Raw genomic sequence first — 10,678 nt, 5'->3', positions numbered from 1 at the left:
CTCTGGTGTTGAGAACGCCGTCTTTTCCTTGGCATGGTCCGTCAGAGCTATTTGCCAATAGCCTGAGGTGAGGTCAAAAGTGCTCACAAATTTGGCAGCACCTATGGTGTCCACGAGCTCATCAGCCCGGGGCAGTGGATGCGCGTCAGTTTTGGTGACGACATTGACTCCTCGGTAGTCCACACAGAACCTCCAATCCTTGGTACCGGCCTGGGAACTTGCCTTAGGGACAAGGACCACTGGACTGGACCAGGGACTGGTTGAGGGTTCAATAACACCCAGATCCAACATCTTGGCGACCTCAGCCTGGATGTGGTTCTTAACCATATCTGACATTCGGTAGCTCCTGCTCTTGACAGGCACGCTGTCACCAGTGTCAATCTCGTGCTTACACCACGGTGTAAGGCCTGGCTTCAGCGAAAACAGAGAGGCATACTGCTGGAGCAAAGTCCTGCAGGCCCTCTGCTGCTCGGTTGTCAAATCTGGAGAGAGCTGCACTCCCTCCACCGAGCCATCCTGAGGGTTGCTATGCAGCAAATCAGGAAGGGGCTCACTCTCATCCTCTTCTTGCTCTGAAGCCAGCAAGAGACATGAGACTTCTGCTCGCCTGTGGAACGGCTTGAGCCTATTAACATGGAATACTTGAGGGGCTACCCCTGGGATTCCCATGTCAACCAGATAATTGACCTCGCCCATCTTGGAGACTATCCGGAAGGGTCCAGTCCATTTATCTGCCAATGCCCGAGGCTTGGTAGGCTCCATCACGAGGACCTCCTGTCCCGGAGTCCACTCCACTTGCGATGCTTTAAGGTCATGCCAGTATTTGTTCAATTCCTGGCTGGCCTTGAGATTCGCCGTTGCTTGTCCCATCATCTGTGTCATCCTCCGTCTGAGGCCTAACACATAGTCCCCCACTTGCTTGGCGGGACCGGGAGGGGCGGCTTCCAAGCCTTCTCTGATCAAGGCGAGGGACCCCCTCACGGGATGTCCAAAGAGCAACTCAAAGGGGCTGAAACCAACACCCTCTTGAGGTACCTCTCTGTAAGCAAACAGCAGGCATGGCAGGAGGAGATCCCATTTCCTCCTTAGGGGCTCTTCCAAAGCACCTAGCATGCCCTTGAGAGTTTTATTAAACCTCTCAACCAGACCATTGGTCTGGGGGTGGTAAGAAGTGGAGACCTTGTAGGTTACTCTGCACTCTTTCCACATGGTTTTCATGTAACTAGACATGAAGTTGGATCCTCGGTCAGAGACAACCTCCTTGGGGAATCCAACTCGGGTGAAAATGCCCAGGAGGGCCCGGGCAACCACTTTGGCAGTAACAGTCCGAAGGAGTATAGCCTCAGGGTACCTGGTGGCATGATCTACCAAAACCAGGATGAACCGATGTCCACCTGACGTGGGAGGGTCAAGGGGACCGACGATGTCGATGCCCACCCTCTCAAACTGTGTGCCAACCACTGGAAATGGCTGCAGTGGGGCAGGAGTTGAGATGGGGTTTACCATTGGACCCAGCCCGTCCGGAGCATGGATCCCAATGGGTGCTGTAGGAACAGCAGGAAGAGAAGGGGCTCTCTCCACAGAGGTGGCCTTCTTGCCCTTCCTTCGTCGTGCCTTAGGCCGTGCCTTCGGCTCGGGTACCTGACTCACAGCCAGACCCGGTGTCACCTGTGACCTAGTGACCGCAGCAGCAGTCATGGGAAGACCTTCCACAATCAATCCCAACTCGACTAGATTGTTACCTAACAGAATGTTAGCAGGGACGTTGTCCTGAACCAGGACAGGAAGCTTTGCTGTCTTGTCTGCAATTACGAGTGTGACTCGGGCTACAGGCGATAATTTGGAAGGCCCACCAGCTAACCTGGTGGTTCTCAGAGGAGCATCTACATAGTCCTCTGGCTTGAGCAGGGTCCTGTCCACCACTATCAAGCTTGCCCCAGTGTCTCTCAAACCAGTAGAACGCTGGCCATTCAGGAGGACACTTCTCAAAAATCTACGGGTGTTCTGTGGGATAGTCGCCAGTACTTCTGCGTACTGGTCCCAGGCCCCAAGGGACACTAAGGAAATCTCTACGGGAGCACCAAAAGTGATCCCGGTAGAGGAGGGGAGGACAGTGGCCTCCACCTCAGACATGGGGTAAAGGTAGGTCAGGCTGACAGCCTGTACTCCGAGTGCCTTACCTTTACACTTGGAGTCACCCCTTTTGTGATCCAGAGCCCCACAGTCCCAACAAGTGCCGGGAGTGCGAGGTACGGTACTGGAACCACCGGGAGCCTGCTTTGCAGCAGGTGGACCACTACTCTTATTCCCACCCACAGATGACTTATCCCCACTAGATGTTTGGGTCTTAGGAGAGGAGGGTTTAGGTTTATTCGACTGTGACTGCTTTAGGGACTCCTCAGCTTTCTGAGAGGCCCCCTTTTCTTTGTCCTTGTCCTTCCCACTGGAGTCCTTAGGGGACACCCGGTGGGAGACCCACTTGTCAGCCAACCTGGACAGCTTAAAGGGATCCAAAATGTTCTGGTCAGCAACATACTGACGCAGCGCTGGTGAACAGGCTTCAGAAAAATGCTCAAAAAACAATAGGTGGGACAATTCAACAAAGGTTTTCACCTTGTAACCGTCAATCCACCCCATCATATTCATGTGTGCAGGTCTCACCCAGTCGACCCAAGACGCATTCTCTCTTGTCTTAAAATCCCTGAACCTTTTAAGGTATTGGGTAGGTGTCTTGCCAAACTTGGCAATCAAAGCAGATTTCATACACTCATACTGACCCCGTTCTTCCACACTCAGCTTCAGAATACAGTCATATCCAGTTTGAGGCACTCTGCTTAGCAAACACTTAGCCCAATCTCTTTTGTCAACATCATGAATTGCACAAGCCATTTCAAACGCTTCAATCCATTGGAGGATATCAGAACCCTCCGAAAACACACCAACCAAATCCTTCATAAATTTAGTGGCTGGGGACCTGACACTCTCACTGGGTTTCGCTGAAGTCTCCACTCGAGCTTTCTCTAGCTGGATTCTCTCACATTCAGTGTTCTTGTCTTTGAGTTCAAGATCCCTATTCTTGAGCTCCACTTAAGCTCAGCATCTATTTCCAACTTGCGATATTCAAAGGCCAATGTCATCCTTAATAACTCAAGTTCCAAGGAATTGCTGGGGTTCGGAACAGAGGCAGCAGGAATGGCGGCATTCCCAGGAACAGATTCAGTAGAAACCCCAGGGGCAGAGTCCTCATTGGTTGCATTCCCCCCTCATCAAGAGTTTCACCATCGGTCTGGTAGTCCACCAGGGCAGCTATCAGCTCAGCACTAGACTTATCCACAAAGTCTAATTCCCTGGCTTCACAAGCACCCTGGAGAGCCTCTAAGCTCATCTGAGTCAATTTACCATTGGCAATAGACTCCATTGCTTGTAATGCAGTTATTTTGTACACACCCAAACCTTAATCGAATAAAGTGTGGATATTTTGTAAGTGGCACGGTTATACACTGAGTCTTAAAACGATAAGCATCCCACCGCTGCCACCAGTGTAATGACCGGTAGGGGGTGCCTGTACGTCCGCTCTCTATATGGTAGAGGAGAGGCACAGAGGACCCCAGCCAAAATTCTCTATTATTGGTAACGTAGTCGAGCAATCAAGGCCTAGCTTCTCAGGAGGTGATGCGGGCTGGTTCTTAAGTACAGTGTAGTCCCCGAACCCCCACAAAGGAATGTCCACACACTGTATTACTGAAAACACAGTCTTTATATAATTAATATTCAAAGGTATGTACACAATCACAATAACGCACTTTGTACTTGGAAGTTGTAGTGATAAACAGTACCCGCACCTCCCTGGGATCCAGCCCTTTGTGCAAAGTAAATCACTCCTAATTACCTTCCCACACAAATAAGGTTTAAGAAGCACGATGAACTCAGTCTGGAAAAAGCCAATCACACAGAATATGATGCTTGCATTTATTATCTACAATGACTAATGAAAACTAAGCAGCAATTTATAATAATATGGAAATAGAGAGTGCAAGCTATATAATGCCAATTATCAACCACAGATGAATATGCAATTATTTGGTCTTACGCTCCTAATGAAATGTAGATGAAGGTACGATCTGATCACACCCAGGACCCTCGCCGCTACAGGTGCCCGGCACTCCTCAGCAGAGGAGGGGAGGACTGGCCAAGCCCCCACAGTCCTACACCAGAGCGGGGATGTGATGTTAGGAGTCTCGGCCCAGATAGCACACAGCTGGTAATCCAGGCACTGTCCTTGATACGCGCGTCTTCCCAACAGTCCAGGATGAGTCCCCCCTCCCTGGTCCAAGTATAGTTCTCTTATTAGGAGCTGCACGTCAATCATCATGACGTGTCAGCTCTTCGAGAAGCTTCTAGGCTCTCCCCTCCTGGCAGTAAACATGTTTTTTGCTTGGAAAGTTACAAGACTGGAAACAGCCAGTCTTGGCTCCCAGGCTTCGGGCACTGTGTTTTGCATTCTTGCCTTATCAGTGCACCTGACTCGCAGAGCGAAGACGAGCAAAGCTATGCCTGACTCCCAAGGGCTGCACAGAGCCTCTTGTGCTAGATGTTTTATGTCTTCAGAAAAGGCCTTTGCAATTAACCCCTTGCAAGCATGCAGGCTCACACAGTTGGAGAGTCCTGGTTGATGTCAGCATTTTCCTCCACGCTTCGAATAGGCTCTAGTACACACAAGATAGCTCAGTGGGTTAGTGCAAATGCAGGTTACTGCAAGCGCCTAGCAGCTTATCACGACATTCCACCTCTTTCGAAGTGAGGCCTGAAAATGCTGACTCAGTTCCATGACCTGGAAGCATGCAGAGTGTGCTGTAGGCCAATTAAGCGTTTCTCTAGCGCAGTCATTCTAGTATAAAGGAAAGACATTCTGCGCAAGAGCCCAATGAAGACGATAAGTATGAATATTAGGGAAATCAGCAACCACAGCAATGGGTGCAGTATTATATTAAGCAGCTTAGTGGAGGAGGGAGACCATCCAGTGAATATATCCCACCAGTGGTGAGTAGTAACAGATTGCAGATGGTCAGCAGTTTTGATGAATTGGTTTCTGTCTATTATTAGCTTGTACTCTGCAGAAATAGCTGAGGTAGCTAGCGTCTGGAAATCTTTCCAAGCAGTTTGAGCAAACTGTCTAATAGCTTGAAGCCGGGCAGTAATCACTCCATATGATAGAGTCCAGTTAAGCAAATGTAACAATGTCTAGGATAGTCACAACTTGATCTACGCAAAATACTTGAGGATTCCCTAATAACCTAAAATTGTTAATAAGCAAGGAATGATTAGTAACTACACAAGCTGTATGCTGATCTATTTGAAAGATGTCAGTCCCATTTATGTGGTATTGCATCCAGGTGCACTCCCCTGCTACGGGATGTATGCATGGGTCCGGAACCCTCCCAGTTAGGGGACACACCCAGCCCTGATCCCAGGGCATGCAGGTGTGACTGTGGATGGTGTAGTTTTGGCTGTCTAACCATTCCCCTCGTATTTGCGGAACCCACCAGGAACCATTGATTTTCATAGGCAATACTATAAAAGGGCACCATGTTTCTAGAGCATAAGCGGTCCTACTAACTTGCATTAACGCATGGCGAGTGTTATTCATGCAATCAAAAGCAAGCGGCTTAATCCATATGTTTGCTGGTAACTGTAGCTCTGTGTGCCAGTGGGTTGAAGATAGTCGCCCCCATTCGGAGCGGAAAGCCAACACCTGCTGATTTAGCAAAGTTTGCCATAAAATACATCGTGTGTCTTTAGCAGTTTTGTTGATCTGCCCTATGGCAGAGAAAATGACTTCATAGCTGAAATTCTGCCACTTCCAATGGTTGCCAATACTTGTAGCAGTGTTGCGCAGGGTAGGACTTATCAATGGGCCCCACTGAGCCAGAAGTTTTATAGCGCCGCTGGCATCAGAACCCATAGTGGCTAACTTGTTGCGCACAGTTTCTATGTCAAAAGCATTTAAAGCCCCCGTTCCCACTCCCGCTGCACCCGCAATCAATGAATCTAAACCCCTAGCTACGCGCAATTTGGTGATGGGCCATAGAAATTGACTCCATTTATAGCAGCTTGGTAGTACTAAGGAGACATTGCCCCGTGACAAGTCTAAGTGTACCTCTGAAATAATGGAAGCGTGCATCACATGTCTGCAATTTAAATGTTGTCTTACTACTGGAAAATCTAGCATGCTGACTGTCTCCACTTTATGTGATTTGAAAAACACCATCCTCCAAGTGGGATACCTACCATGTACAATATTGGTTTTTGATACAAACACCATACTACCATCTGGTAGAGGCTGTTTCAACGTACAATTGTATAAAAGGCATTTGGTTAAGTTATAGTCCAAAAATTCTTGGCGAGTACACTCATTGCAGTTCTTGGGGCAAAAGAAACATGAAACATCAAACAGATTATTTGATCCATTCACTGAAACTTTCGGACCTAAGATCTCGTAGGCGCCAGTCATATGAGTTAGTGATAAAAGGTGTCCGACAATGTGCCAATCTAGAACTCTTGCAGTTCCATGTGGATACTCATTTGTAACGCTTTTCTCACAGGTTACGGTGCGGTTGTAGTTATCACGCAGGACTGGAGCATCAGGTGTAGTGCATGCGATTCTCAGAGTCCATGTAGTGTCTTGCAATAACCCACTCTTTACAGAGAAAGCGTTGGTTTGGCAGGCCAGGAGCACCCACAGCAAGGCAAGTCCCATCCCCTTCATACTGCTCTATGTTCGTGGTGTGAGCCTAGTAGCGGGAATATAAACAGGCACATCAGAATTATGCAAAAGTACAACATAAGTACTTCCAACACCTTGACTTAGCACTTCCCCAGCCTCAGGCTTTTTGTTAGGATGGTGCACCCACACCTTTTTTCCTGTGCTACCGAAGCCTCCTTCCCCCCTCAATGTAGTGTCTGGAGATTGCTTGCTTTCTACTACTAGGGGGACAACTGCTTGTTCACAAATCAATTGTGCAATTCGGTCATATTGGGTTAATGGTACTGCAGATGCACCAGCATTATGTAAAAGTACCGAAACAGTCCTCTATAATCAGGATCAATCACACCTCCTAATATGCCAATGCCTTGTTTTGCCAGGCTGGATCGTGCAGCAATGCGTCCATAAGTGCCAGCCGGCAATTTGATGCCAATACCCAGCGAGATGGATTTGGTTTGCCCCGCCGGTATAACATCATCTTCACAGGTAGATAGATCAAGTCCAATGCTGCCTGCAGTGGCTTGCACAGGCAGCTTAGCTTCTTTGTCGGTTTTCCACACAACAAGAGTCTTTGTAGATTCCACTTTCTCACTTGTCAGTCTCACAAAGGGTGTCTGGCGATTTCCCAGTGGACGATTGTTCAGTTCAAACAGTGCATGTGCCAGATGTTTGGACCACCCCTTGAGAGTGTGAGTCTTAGTCAGCTTCTTTATTTGTTGCTTGAGCAGCCCATTGCTATGTTCCACCAGAGCAGAGGATTCTGGGTATCGGCTGATGTGCAGTGTCCACTTTATGCCTTGCTCTAGTGCCCAGTCTTGCATATTGTGTCCAGCAAAATGGCTGCCTTGGTCTGATTGGATTTCATCCGGGATGCCATAGTGTCTGATGAGGTATTCCATGCCTTGCAAGGTAGCCCGTTGATCTGCATGGGCGGCTGGATAAGCTAATAACAGTCCAGAGTATGTGTCTACCATGGTCAACACATAATGCTTTCCATTTTCGGGCGGTAAAGGGCCAATGTAGTCAACTTGCCATACGCTAGCAGCTTTTTCACCTCTTCTCAAAGGGCCTTGAGGCTTCCTCTCCAGAGGGTAGTGCTTCACTTCACTGCACACGGAACATTGGGAGGCAGCTTGTCTGGCTTGATCCATGGTAATGGGCAATTGTCTCTTTTTTGCCCATTGATAAGTTCCTGTTTGCCCTAGATACCCTGAGGTTTGGTGTGCCCAATCCGCCATCCCTTGCAGCACCTCAGCTTCTTGCGGTGTTGTCACTGGGCGAATCTTTGTCATTTGGTCCACTTCATTGTTGAACAGGGCAGCCAGTGAGGTGTCAGGGGGCATGTGTGCATCGACATGCCCAATGCAGATTTTGCACCTCTCACCTTTGCACCACATCTCTTCCCAGATGTCTGGCCCTCCCCAGATCGGCGTGTTCTTGATCTGCCAACCATCTCTTCTCCATGCCGGTGCCCAATGTGTCAGGCCTTGATATGTGGCCCAACTGTCTGTGTATATGTATGTAGTCTCTGTTTCCTTCACCTGTTCAATCACGGAGGCCACTGCTTGCAGTTCAGCATACTGACTTGATCCTCCCACACCTTCTCTCATTAGCAGTGTTTCTCGATGGGGCTGGAATGCGACAGCTTGCCAGTGTCTTTGCCCTTTATCATACTTTGCCGTGCCGTCCGTGAACCATGCAGACTTTTGTTCTTCTTCTGTCAATGTATCATAGGCGGGTGCGACTTTGAAGGGAGATTCTGGCAACGCCACAGGGGTGTTTGGGTCAGGCATCGCTTCCAGATCTACCGCCTCCAGCATTTGTTCTTGCAGTCTGGAAACCCCTGTGCGGCCAGCTTTCGCACGTTGCTGTAAATACCATTTCCATTTGACATGAGTGGCGTCTTGTGCTCTGCCACTTTTCCCATTTGCAGCAGTGTCACGCACCCAGCCCATGATTGGAATTTCTGTGCAAATTGTCACTGGTTGCTCGCCTGTGATTCTTTCAGTTTCAACTAGAGCCCAGTACACTGCAGCAACTTGTTTCTCAAACGGAGTGTATCTTGTCATAGGATCTGTGAGTTTCCTTGACCAGAACCCCTGTGGCACTCTTTTATGTCCTTGCTTTTGCCACAAGCTCCACACAGCCACGTCATTGTAGACAAGAATTTCCAATTCAAAAGGATCAGTTTTTGTCAAGGGCCCCAGCGTGATGTAATTTTGCAATGCGTCTTTAGCCTGTTGGAAGGAAGTCTGTTGCTCTAGGCCCCATGTAAAGTCATGTTTCTTTCTGGTGACTTTGTAAATGGGTTTCAGTATCAGGCTTAAATGAGGTATGTGATTTCTCCAAAACCCGATTAACCCAATGAATCTTTGTGCCTCTTTTTTATCTGCTGGTGGAGCCATCTGCTGAACCATATCAATTACCGGGTCGGGAATTTTCTTAACTGACCCAGACCAGATTGCACCTAGAAATTTCACCTCTTGAGCAGGCCCCTGTACCTTTTTGGGATTTATGGCCCACCCCCGATTTTGCATGTGTGTGATCAACTTTTCAGCAGCGTTTTCTACATGTTCTTTCTCAACACTGGTCAGCATGATGTCATCAATGTAATGAGCAATAAATACATTAACCAATTGCACCATCTTTAAGTCTCTGGCAATCAATCCATGACACAGAGTGGGACTATGCACATACCCCTGGGGCAATTTAGTAAAGGTAAATTGTCTGTCTCCCCAAGTGATAGCAAATTGGTCTTGTGATTCAATGTCAATATCAATGGAGAAAAATGCATTGGCCAGGTCAAGGACCACATGCCATTCACCCACTTCTCTCGTAAGGTTTTCAATCAGGGTGATGATGTCTGGCACCGCCGCAGCTAAGGGCGGCACCTTCTTGTTCAAAATGCGGTAATCAATTGTCAGACGCCATGCCCCATCCGGGCGCCGGACAGGCCAGATCGGCGAGTTGAATGGACTGATTGCCGGCCTCATTATGCCAGCTTTCACCAATAACTCAATAGTTTCACCAATCTCTTTATGTCCTCCTGGCAACCGGTACTGTTTCACACACACTGGGTCAGCAGGAGGAGGTAAATGCAAGGGGGACCATTTGGCATGCCCAACCACAACGGGGTTAATAACTCTCACATGGATTTTTCGATTGCCAAAAACAAATTCGCCTAAATCTGTAGTCACACTTTTGCCCAACAACACATCCATGCCAAGGATGTACTCCGGTATACCTGCAATCAAAACATTTGCTGTGAAAGGCAATCCCTCGCCAATTGACATTTTTACATTAAAGGCTTTTGCAACAGTTTCTGCTCCCCCATAACCATTGACCAAAACTCTGGGACCAGACAATTTACTGGGATTGCCATTCAGAATGATTACCTCAGCTCCTGTGTCTAATAGAGCCAAAACATGTTTTACTTTCTCATCCAAGTACAAGGTAAGTGGCACAAAAGGGCGTCTGTCTCTGGGACTAGTTCTCTTTATTAACCGTACCTCAAAGACGGAGCCAGCCCTTCAATCAAAAATGGGGTCTGGGACCTCCCACTTGTTCTTTGCCAAATCAGGGTAACCTTTTGCTCGCACTTTAGGCTTCAACACCTCCTATTCAGAGGGTGCAGAGGGCTTAGTTTTTTCCCGTCCCTGTCTTTTTAATTTCTTCCATTTCTCAAGCAGCTCAGATGTGGGTTTACCATCTATCTCTTCCCTTGGAATTCCTGCTTTTAGCAGGTCCACCCACATTTGTTTGCGTGTAATCTCAACAGTATCAGCTTTCTCTTTAGACTTTACATTTTTACCACGCTTTTTTTCTGAATCATTGTTTGCAGCCACTAGACGCGCTGCTTTGCGTACATCCAGCCCTTCTAGTTGCCCTAACAGAAGTGCCACTTCACCAATGGCT

At 48.1% G+C, this 10,678-nt stretch overlaps 1 long non-coding RNA gene across 1 annotated transcript in view; it reads right to left on the bottom strand.

The window, feature by feature from the left end:
* Positions 1-3,955: 3,955 nt before the first annotated feature.
* Positions 3,956-10,678, bottom strand: part of LOC138566745 (uncharacterized) — a 210,221-nt gene continuing 203,498 nt past the window's right edge. Inside the window, exon 2 of the long non-coding RNA XR_011302009.1 lies at positions 3,956-6,791. This is a non-coding gene — a long non-coding RNA (uncharacterized lncRNA). The remainder of the gene's footprint in view (positions 6,792-10,678) is intronic.

The sequence above is a fragment of the Ambystoma mexicanum genome, chromosome 1p (assembly GCF_040938575.1).
Source record: "Ambystoma mexicanum isolate Mex_15411 chromosome 1p, UKY_AmexF1_1, whole genome shotgun sequence".
Taxonomy (NCBI): domain Eukaryota; kingdom Metazoa; phylum Chordata; class Amphibia; order Caudata; family Ambystomatidae; genus Ambystoma; species Ambystoma mexicanum.
This window is presented reverse-complemented; position numbering and strand designations above follow the sequence as displayed.